The sequence below is a fragment of the Otolemur garnettii genome, unplaced genomic scaffold (genome assembly GCF_000181295.1).
Source record: "Otolemur garnettii isolate 467f Iridium unplaced genomic scaffold, OtoGar3 scaffold00259, whole genome shotgun sequence".
Taxonomy (NCBI): Eukaryota; Metazoa; Chordata; class Mammalia; order Primates; family Galagidae; genus Otolemur; species Otolemur garnettii.
In genome coordinates, this window is record NW_003852654.1 from 864,687 (window position 1) to 875,733 (window position 11,047).

The 11,047-nt window shown below is 39.5% G+C and overlaps 2 pseudogenes; both read right to left on the bottom strand.

Moving 5' to 3' along the window:
• Nucleotides 1-168, bottom strand: part of LOC100956139 — a 935-nt pseudogene extending 767 nt beyond the window's left edge.
• A 95-nt stretch (nt 169-263) lies between these two features.
• LOC111722463 lies at nt 264-496 on the bottom strand (annotated as a pseudogene).
• Between the last annotated feature and the right edge of the window lie 10,551 nt (nt 497-11,047).

The following is an 11,047-nucleotide window of genomic DNA, read 5'->3' on the forward strand; positions in this document are numbered from 1 at the left end:
GTGGCTGGCGCCTTAGCCGGTTGAGCTATAGGCGCCGAGCCCCAGCCATTTCTGATAGTAGTCCCTCACATTCTCTTTGTACTTCCTTAGACTGCAGGGTGTCTTTCTCACAGATGGAGAGTCATGGGTGAGATATGTACCGCAGTGGTCACAATAAAACTTGGGCATATTCCCTCCTGGCTGTTGGTGACACCTTTCTAATGTGAGTTTTTAAAAACAAGCCTCCATATCAGTGTAGGAGGAAAGAACGGTAGGCCGGGGGAAGGAAGTCTGCTCTATTGGTAATAAAGCTCCAAGTTCATCCCATCATGGATTTCATAGTCCCCTAGAGACATGTGGTCCTTAAAAATCGTGTACCACTTCTTAAGGACAATCTTGTTCCAACAGGTGCCACTTTGGGCTGCAATCAGCTTCTTAAGGTCCCCAATGATGTCATCGGTGTTGCATTTAACGCGGCCTTCTTCCCCAGAAGGTTGTTGCAAACAACCTCAATCATCCCGGCTGGAGCTCCAAACTCAAACTTCTAACCTGCAGATGCCACAACCTCCAGCCTCAAGCGCTCTGATGGACAAGATTTTAAAAACCATGAGAGATTCTTTTGCAATCTCCATGCATTTGAAAACCACCAGAAAGCATGTCCAATTTCTACTTCAGCCTTTCAGAGCAACAGAAGTTACTGCCCTCTTAACAATATTAAGTATTCCAATCCATTAGCACAGAATGCCTCCCCATTTATTTATTCCAGCGATGTCTTGTCATTTTCAGAGCACACACCTTGCACATCTGTTGTTAAATTAACTCCTCAGTATTTAATTCTTTTTTTTTTCTTTTGGCCAGGGTGGGTTTGAACCCGCCACCTCCGGCATACGGGCCGGTGCCGTACCCTTTTGAGCCACAGGTGCCATCCTAGTATTTAATTCTTTCTGATGCTATTTTTGATGCTATTTTCTAAGAAAAGGAATAATTTTCTTAATCTCATTTTCAGGTTGTTAGTGTATTTTCATTGCTCACATATAGAAATACAACTGATTGTTGCACATTGATCTTAGATCCTGCAACTTTGCTGAGCACATTTATTGCATATTCAAATAGAGATGAGGTAGGTATATCAGAATCTGCCATTTACGTATAAAGATGGTTTTGCTTGTTCCTTTCCAATCTGGACACTTTTTCTTTCTTTCCTTGACTGATTGCCATGACTAGAACTTTGAGTATGATGTTGAATGAGAAGCATCAAAAGGAGACATCATTGTCTTGTTCCTGATCCTAGAGGAAAATCACCTAGGCTTTCACCATTAAGTATGATGTTAGCTCTGGGTTTTTCATGGATGCCCTTTATCAGGTTAAGGAAGTTACCTTCTGTTTCTATTTTGTTAAGCTTATTTTCATGAAAGGGCGTTGGACTTGGTCAAATACTCCTTTTCTCTGTGTGATTAACATGATCATGAGTTCTCCCCTTTCCACCACGTTCAGTTAATAAGATGTATTACATAAATTGATTTTCACATGTTGATCCAACCTTACATTCGTGGGATAAATCCCACTTGGTCATGGTATATAACAAGAGGTCAATAAACATTTTGTTGAAAGAATAGGAGTGAATCAGGCAAGCTTCTTGAGGGCAATGCATGTGTGAAGGAAATCTGTAGCACGATGAGAAGCCAAGGCATTGGGGAGGGCAATTAGTTCATTAAGGCTGGAGACTAAGGTGCTGGTGGGGTAGTGGTGGTTGATGTGGCTGGGTAAGAGGCAGGCAGGAGTCAAGCCATACAGGTTCTGTTACACTATGCTCAGGTTTTAGAATACCCTGTAGGCTAAAGTGAACCCACTATGGTCTTTCAGTTCAAGAGTGGCGTGACCTGATTTACTTCTAGAAAGATCATGCTGGCAGCTGTGTGGAGACTAGAGCAGAAAGGACTGATATTGAAGTCAGAAAGTTGCTGCAATATACCACTCAGGAAATGATAGCTATCTCAACTAAGACAATGGCACTGGCAAATAAGACAAGGGGACAGATGCAATGAAAAGTTTAGGTAGTAAGATGGCACTTAGTATGTATTTCTCATAACGGTGAGCCTAGCTGGAGACATGATAATACATTTGCTCATTCCTTCAGCCAGTATTTATTGAGTGCTAGTATATGCTGGGCCCTGTGTTAGGCATTGGGGAAATATCAATGGTCAATACAGGTCAGGTCCCTCAGGTCCCTGCATGCAGTGTGGTGGAAGATACAGACAAGGAACCACACAATTACAACACTACACTGTGATAAGTGCTATGACAGGTGATATTCAAGGTGCTTGCTACAGTTTGTCTTGTTTGACTCCTTCAAGTCTCATGTTGAAATCTGATCCTCAGTGTTGAAGGCAGGGCCTAATGGGAGGTGTCTGGGTCATGGGGGTGGATCCCTCATGAATGGCTTGGTGCCTTCCTCTTGGTGATGAGTGAGTTCTCACTCTATTAGTTCCAGGGAGAGCTGGTTGTTAAAAAGAGTGTGGCATCCACCCATCCCCCTTGCGTCCTCTCTCGACCAACATGTGATATCTGCACATGTCAGCTCCCCTTCACCTTCCATCATGACTGGAAGCACTCTTAGGCCCTCACCAGAAGCCAAGCAGATGCATACATCATGATCATGTAGGTTTCATCCCAGGGATGCAAGGCTGGTTTAACATATGCAAGTCCATAAACGTTATTCACCATATCAACAGAAGCAAAAACAAAGACCATATGATCCTCTCAATAGATGCATAGAAAGCATTCGATAAAATCCAGCATCCTTTTCTAATTAGAACACTGAGGATTATAGGCATAGGTGGTACATTTCCTAAAGTGATCAAAGCTATCTATGGCAAACCCACAGCTAATATTTTACTGAATGGAGTAAAACTGAAAGCTTCTTCACTTAGAACTGGAACGAGACAAGGTTGTCCTCTATCGCCACTACTATTTAACATAGTGCTGGAAGTTCTAGCCAATACAATCAGGCAAGACGAGGAAATAGAAGGCATCCAAATGGGAGCAGAGGACGTCCAACTCTCCCTCTTTGCTGACGATATGACCTTATACTTAGAGAACCCCAAAGACCCAACCACAACACTCCTGGAAGTCATCAAAAAATACAGTAGTGTCTCAGGATATAAAATCAATGTCCACAAGTCAATAGCCTTTGTATATGCCTATAATAGCCAAGAAGAGAGGCTAATTAGGACACAACCCCCTTCACCATAGCAGCAAAGAAAATGAAATATCTAGGCATATACCTATCAAAAGAGGTGAAGGACCTCTATAAAGAAAATTATGAACCGTAAGTAAAGAAATAGCAGGGGATACTAACAAATGGAAGAACATACCATGCTCATGGCTAGGAAGAATCAACATTGTTAAAATGTCTATACTTCCCAAAGCAATATACCAATTCAATGGCATCCCTATTAAAATACCAACATTGTACTTTCAAGACTTGGAAAAAATGACTCTGCATTTTGTATAGAATCAGAAAAACACCCGCATAGATAAGGCAGTTCTTAGTTATAAAAACAAAGCTGGGGCATCAGCATTCAGATTTAAGGCTGTACTACAAAGCTATCGTGGTCAAGATAGCATGGTACTGGCACAAAAATAGAGACATAGACATTTGGAATCCAATAGAAAACCAGGAAATGAAACTAACATCTTACAACCACCTAATCTTTGGGAAAACAAACAAGAACATACCTTGGGGGAAAGACTCCCTACTCAATACATGGTGCTGGGAGAACTGGATATCCACATGTAAAAGACTGAAACTGAACCCACACCTTTCTCCACTCACAAAAATTGATTCAAGATAGATAAAGGACTTAAATTTAAGGCTTGAAACAATAAAAATCCTCAAAGAAAGCAGAGGGAAAACACTGGAAGTTATTGGCCTGGGAAAAGACTTTTTGAAGAAGACTGCCATGGCAATTGCAACAACAACAAAAATAAACAAGTGAGACTTAATTAAACTGAAAAGCTTCTGTACAGCTAAGGAGATGGCAACCAAAGCAAATAGACAACCCATACAATGGGAAAGGATATTTGCATATTTTGAATCAGACAGAAGCTTGATCAGTAGGATCTATAGAGAATTCAAATTAATCCACATGAAAAAAAGACAACAATCCCATATATCAATGGGCAAGAGAGATGAATAGAACCTTCTCTAAAGAAGACAGACGAATGGCTAACAAACATGTGATAAAATGCTCATCATCCCTAGTTATTAGAGAGATGCAAATCAAAACCACCCTGAGATACCACCTAACTGCAGTGAGAATGGCCCACATCACAAAATCTCAAAACTGCAGATGCTGATGTGGATGTGGAGAGAAGGGAAGACTTTAATACTGCTGGTGGGACGGCAAACTACAACCTTTTTTGGAAGGAAGTATGGAGAAACCTCAAAGAACTCAAGCTAGACCTCCCATTTGATACTGTAGTCCCATTACTGGGCATCTACCCAGAAGGAACAAATCCTTTTATCATAAGGACACTTGCACTAGGCTGTTTATTGCAGCTTAATTTACAATTGCCACAATGTGGAAACAGCCCAAATGCCCATCAACCCAGGAATGGATTAACAAGCTGTGGTATATGTACACCATGGAATACTATTCAATCATTTAAAAAATGGAGACTTTACATCCTTTGTGTTAACCTGGATGTAAGTGGAACACATTATTCTTAGTGAAGCATCACAAAAATGGAGAAGCATGAATCCTATGTACTCAATTTTGACATGAGGACAATTAATGATATGAGGGAGTGGGGGAAGGGGAGAGCAGAGAGAGAAAGAAGGAGGGAAGGGTGGAGGAAAGGAAGAGCAGAGAGAGGGAAAGAGGGAGGGGGGTGGGGTCTTGGTGTGTGCCACACCTTTTGGGGGCAAGACAAGATTGATTGTAAGAGGGACTTTACCTAACAAATGCAATCAGTGTAACCTTGTTTCTTGTACCCTCAATGAATCCCCAACAATAAAAAAAATGATAAAAGGATCAATGCATCAAGAGGGTATCTTAGACCTAAATCTGAACAGTGTCAAAATTTAAATATTTGTCAAAGCTAACAGGAGAAATAGAAAAATCCACAGTAATAGCAAACTTTAACATACCTCTCTGATAGAACATGCAGAAATTATGGTAACAATATAGATTCCATCAGTATAATTGTTAATAGAAAAAAATCCAACTCTGTGAAATGATTAAAAGATATTTATTTTTAGTTAAATATATATGACTAACTCAGAGCACATGGCCTGGAGAGGTCCTGAGAAAATACACATGTGGAAATTGGGTTACCGTTTGGTTTTATACACTTATGAAGACAGGAATCACACAAAAGACCCTAAGTCAATACATGGCTTTGGCCCTAAAAGGTGAGACATCTCAAACTAGGGGCTTACAGGTTAGAGATGGGCCTGAAGATTCTTTTATTTGTAGTTGGTTGAAGAAATGAAGCTTGGGGCTCGGTGCCTGTGGCTCAAGTGTCTAAGGTGCCATCCACATACACCTAAGGTAGTGGGTTCGAATCCAACCCGGGCCCACCAAATAACAATGATGCTGATTATACATTCTTCTCATTAGCCCTCAGATCATCCTCCAAAATAAACCATATCCTAGGACACAAGTCTTACCTCAGCAAATTTAAAAGAATAGAAATTATTCCTTGTATTTTCTTGGACCACTATGGAACTCAACAGCAATAGGAATCTTCATACTGAAACAAAGTCATGGAAACTAAATAATCTTAGGCTGAATAATAGCTGGGTCAAAGATGAGATTAAGAAGGAAATCTTTGGAACCAAATGATAATGAACACATGAATTATCAAAACCTGTGGGATACTACAATGGCACTCCTAAGTGGAAAATTCATAGCGCTGGAAGCTTTCATCAAGAAAACAGAAATGGAGAAAGCCAACAACTTAATGGGTCATACATCTAAAGCAACTGGAAAAGGAAGAACATTCAGACCCCAAATCCAGCAGAAGAAAAGAAATAACCAAAATTAGGGCAGAATTAAATGAAATTGAAAACAAAAAATCATTCAGAAGATCAATGAAATAAAAAGTTGCCATTTTGAAAAGATTAATGAAATTGATAAACTTTTGGATAACCTAACCAGAAACAGAAAAGTAAAATCTCTAATATTGTTAATCAGAAATGATAAAGGAGAAATAACAACAGACACTTCAGTAATTCAAAAAAATCCTCAATGATTACTACAAAAAACTCTATTCTCAGAAATATGAAAATCTGAAGGAAATGGACCAATACCTGGAAGCATGCCACCTTCCTAGACTCAACTAGAAAGAATGACAAATTTTGAATAGACCCATATCAGTCACTGAAATAGCATCAACTATACAAAATCTCCCAAAAAAGAAAAGTCTGGGACCAGATGGCTTCACATCAAAATTCTACCAAACCTTTAAAGAAGTAGTACCTATATTATACAACCTTTTCCAAAATATAGAAAAAGAAGAAATACTTCCCAACAAATTCTATGAAGCAAATATCATCCTGATCCCCAACCAGGAAAGGATCCAACAAAGAAAGAAAATTATAGACCGATATCATTAATATCAATGCAAAAATATATTCAATACGATCTTAGCTGGCTTGATGCCTGTGGCTCAAGCAGCTAAGGTGCCAGCCATATGCACCTGAGCTGGTGGGTTTGAATCCAGCCCAGGCCCACTAAACAACAATGATGCTGCAACCAAAAAATAGCCAGGCATTGTGGTGGTTGCCTGTAGTCTAGCTACTTGGGATGTGGAGGCAGGAGAATCAATTGAGTCCAGGAGTTGGAGGTTGCTGTGAGCTGTGATGCCATGGCACTCTACCCAGGGTGACAGCTTGAGGCTCTGTCTCAAAAAAAAAAAAAAAAAAAAAGGAAAAAGATCTTAAACAGAATCCAACAGCACATCAAAAAAATTATACACCATGATCAAGTTGGTTTTATTCCAGGGTTACAAAGTTAGTTCAACATATGTAAATCTAAAATATAATACATCACATAAATGAAATGAAAAAACAAACACCATATGATTCTCTCAATAGATGCAGAAAAAGCTTTGGACAATATCCAGCATCCTTTCATGATCAGAACACTTAAGAAAATAGGCTTAGATGAGTCATTTCTTAAACTGATAGAGGTCATCTACAGCAAACACACAGCCAATATCACATTGAATGGAGTAAAATTGAAAACATTTCCACTCAGATCTGGAACTAGACAAGGATGCCCACTGTCTCCACTGCTATTCAACACAGTAATGGAAGTCTTACCCATCACAATCAGGCAAGATAAGGCAATCAAGGGGATCCAAATGGGGTCAGAGGAGATCAAACTGTCACTCTTCACAGATGATATGATCCTATACCTGGAACATCCCAGGGACACAACTACAGAACTCTTAGAAGTGATTAAGGACTACAGCAGTGTCTCAGAATACAAAATCAATACTTACAAATCAGTAGCTTTTACATATACCACCAATAGTCAAGTTGAAAATATAGTCAAGGACTCTATTCCTTTTACAGTAGTGCCTAAGAAGATGAAATATCTTGGAATTTACCTAACAAAGGATGTGAAGAATCTCTATAAAGAGAATTATGAAACTCTGTGAAAAGAAATAGCTGAAGATGTTAACAAATGGAAAAACGTACCATGCTCATGGCTGGGAATAATCAACAGTGTTAAAATGTCTACACTACCCAAAGCAATCTACAGATTTAATGCAATCCCTATTAAAATGCCATTGTCATACTTTAATGAACTTGAAAAAATAGTGCTTCATTTTATATGGAATCAGAAAAAACCTAGAATAGCCAATACATTACTCAAAAAAAAAAAAATCAGGAGGTATCACGTTACCTCATGTTACCAGACTTCAGGCTATACTATAAATCTCTAGTGATCAAAACAGCATGGTACTGGCACAAAAACAGAGGGGTAGATATATGGAACAGAACAGAGAACCAAGAGATGAACTCAGCCACTTATCATCATTTGATCTTTGATAAGCCTATCAAAAACATTCAGTGGGGGAAAGACTCCCTATTTAACAAATGGTGCTGGGTGAACTGGTTGACCACCTGTAGAAGACTGAGACTGGACCCCCACCTTTCACCATTAACAAAAATTGATTCTTACTGGATCAAAGATTTAAACTTAAGACATGAAACTATAAACATACTAGAAGAGAGTGCAGGGAAAACACTTGAAGAAATCAGCCTGGGAGAACATTTTATGAGGACGACCCCCATGGGCAACTAAAGCAACACCAAAAATATATTACTGGGATCTGATCAAACTAAAAAGTTTCTGCACATCCAAGAGCACAGTAAGTAAAACAACCAGACAACTTAGAATTGGAGAAGATTTTTGCAAGTTATGCTTCTGACAAAGGTCTGATAACTAGAAGCCACAGAGAACTCAAACTAATCAATAAGAAAAGAACAAATAACCCCATTCCTATGTGGGCAAGAGACTTGAACAGAAAATTCTGTGAAGATAGGAGCATGACCTACAAACACATGAAAAAATGCTCATCATCTTTAATCATCAGAGAGATGCAAATCAAAACCACTTTGAGATATCATCTAACTCCAGTAAGATTAACCCACATAAAAAAATCCCCAAACTACAGATGTTGGTGGGGATGTGGAGAGAAGGGAACACTTCTACACTGTTGGGAATGCAAGCTATGGTCTTTTTGGAAAGAAGTTTGGAGAACAGTCAAGGAACTAAAAGTAGATCTACAGTTCTGACTCTGTCACTTCCTCTCTGTGTCTCAGTTTCTTCATCTGTAAAATCAGGGCAATGGGACTACTCATACTAATATAACCTCAGCTGCAAAAGACTGGTTTAGGTACCCTTGATCTGAGCTCCCACAGACCCTGTGTGCTTACCCAGTTAATACAGTTAATGTTGATTGTCTGTTAATATGATATCTGTCTCCCATGGTAGAAGGAGATCTCCTTTGGGTCAGAAATTGTATTTGGCCCCCACTATGCCTGCCTTCAGTGCACAGCGGAGTGGTCAGTGAATGTTGGTTGAGTGAATAAAGAACAATTGGTGACTCACATGTTTTTGTCTGCTCTCCTCTTAAGCTGCTCAGTTTATTTTTTATTTATTTTTTTTAACAATCACAATATTCATGTTTATTTTTTTGATAACTATGATTTTATTTTTTTTAATTAAATGATAACTGTATACATTAATGCAAACATGGGGTACAGTGTAGTGTTTTCATATACAATTTGAAATACTTTCATCAAGCTGGTTAACATAGATTTCATGTCATTTGCTTAGTCACTGTGTCAAAACATTTATATTCTAGTTCTAGAAAAGTTCACTTGTACCCTTGTTAGACAGATATATAGGTGAGCTGCTCAGTTTATAAAAGAAATAATTCCTGTTTAATGATCACCTATTTTAATTGTATGTAAATTGGATGTACAAACATTCCAAATTAATAGGAGTTGATTAACTCATCATGTAACCTAACAACTTGTAACCTATAAATTTGCTACCCTGATTATTCAGTTGATGTGTTCCCAGCACGTTTCCTCAATACTAACCCTTTATGTGTGTTCCATTGCCTCTTTCAAGATTTGTTAAAAGGCATTTTACATTGACTCATACATACCTCAGAACAACCCTGTGAGATAGGTGAGAAAGTAATGCTTACTACCACCTGACAGATGAAGAAACACAATGTTCACAGACATTAATTCAGTTGCTACATGACACACCACAAGCAAGTTTGTGGCATAGGTGGGCCCAGAATGGAGGGAACTAAGTTTCTCACTTCACAGTTTGGTTTCTTTATGCAACTCAGTAGCTCAACCTGGCTGCATTCTGTAATGCTGCTTCAGTGGTATTTTTGCATCTCATCCTATTCCCATTTCTCGACTGTGCCTCCTTCTATTTGCTTTGGCATTCTCTGTGCTCAACCAGGATCTCTCTGTCTTCCCTGAACTTGTCCTACTGCAATTTCTTGCCTATGGATCTTTGTATCTGTTTCCACATCTTGGTGGGCACTCCACCTCTCAATTGCTGCAAGTTGAAAGAAACCCCAGGCATTCTCGCAGTTTCAACTCAAAGACCATGTAACTTAATGAAACCTTTGCAGATCAGTCCTGATTGATGAGTTTGCTCTTGCCCTCAAACACACAGGCAGTCTGTCCCATTCTACAGGCATTTCCATGCCTGCTTAATTCCCTTTACAGTGCTCCTTGCTCTGCATTCTCACAGCCTCCTGTGCTTAGTTTTCACAGCACTTATAATCCTATGTTCTGAGTCTGCTTTTGCCCTGTGACTGTAAACTTCTTGAGGATTGGAACCTCGTGTGATTCATCTCAGTTTCTTCAACATCTGGTGCAGGGCCTGCAACACAGTAATTGTTCCAAAAAATTTGGATGAACGGAGTTGATGAATTAATGAAGCACAATGCCTTGGATATAGTGAATATTAAATAGGACTATAATGGATTGAAATGAGTCTTCAACCAAATCTCATTTCTTTTCTTTCCTCCTATCCCAGTGGGGGAGAAAGTTTCTTTGTTCTGCCTCAGGCTGTCACTTCCACTTGTGGTCAGGATCCCATCCCATCCTTCCTCCCCAGGTGCCTTGCTCCATCAGTTACCTTCTCTCTCCCTCCAGAATCTCTAACTTCTCCCTCTTTTCTGTCTGACCCCTTTCCTTGCAGTAGCTAACCTGCTCAGATCTCTCCTCCCAGCCTAAAAATAAGTTCCCCTGGGTATATTCTCTCTCTCTCTCCCTCCCTCTCTCTCTCTCTCTCTCACACACACACACACACACACACACACACACAGAGTATTAAACTATGCACCACACTGGAGAATAATCCAGATGAGCCCTTTATTGGGAGGACCTTCAGTATCAGTATTCTTACATCCTTTTCTCTTGGGTTGGTCACTTGGCCCATGAAAGACTCTTGCAGTTGTCAGAATTTTAGGGGCATAGTCAAAGAAGATGACTGGAGATGCATAGCTCCAG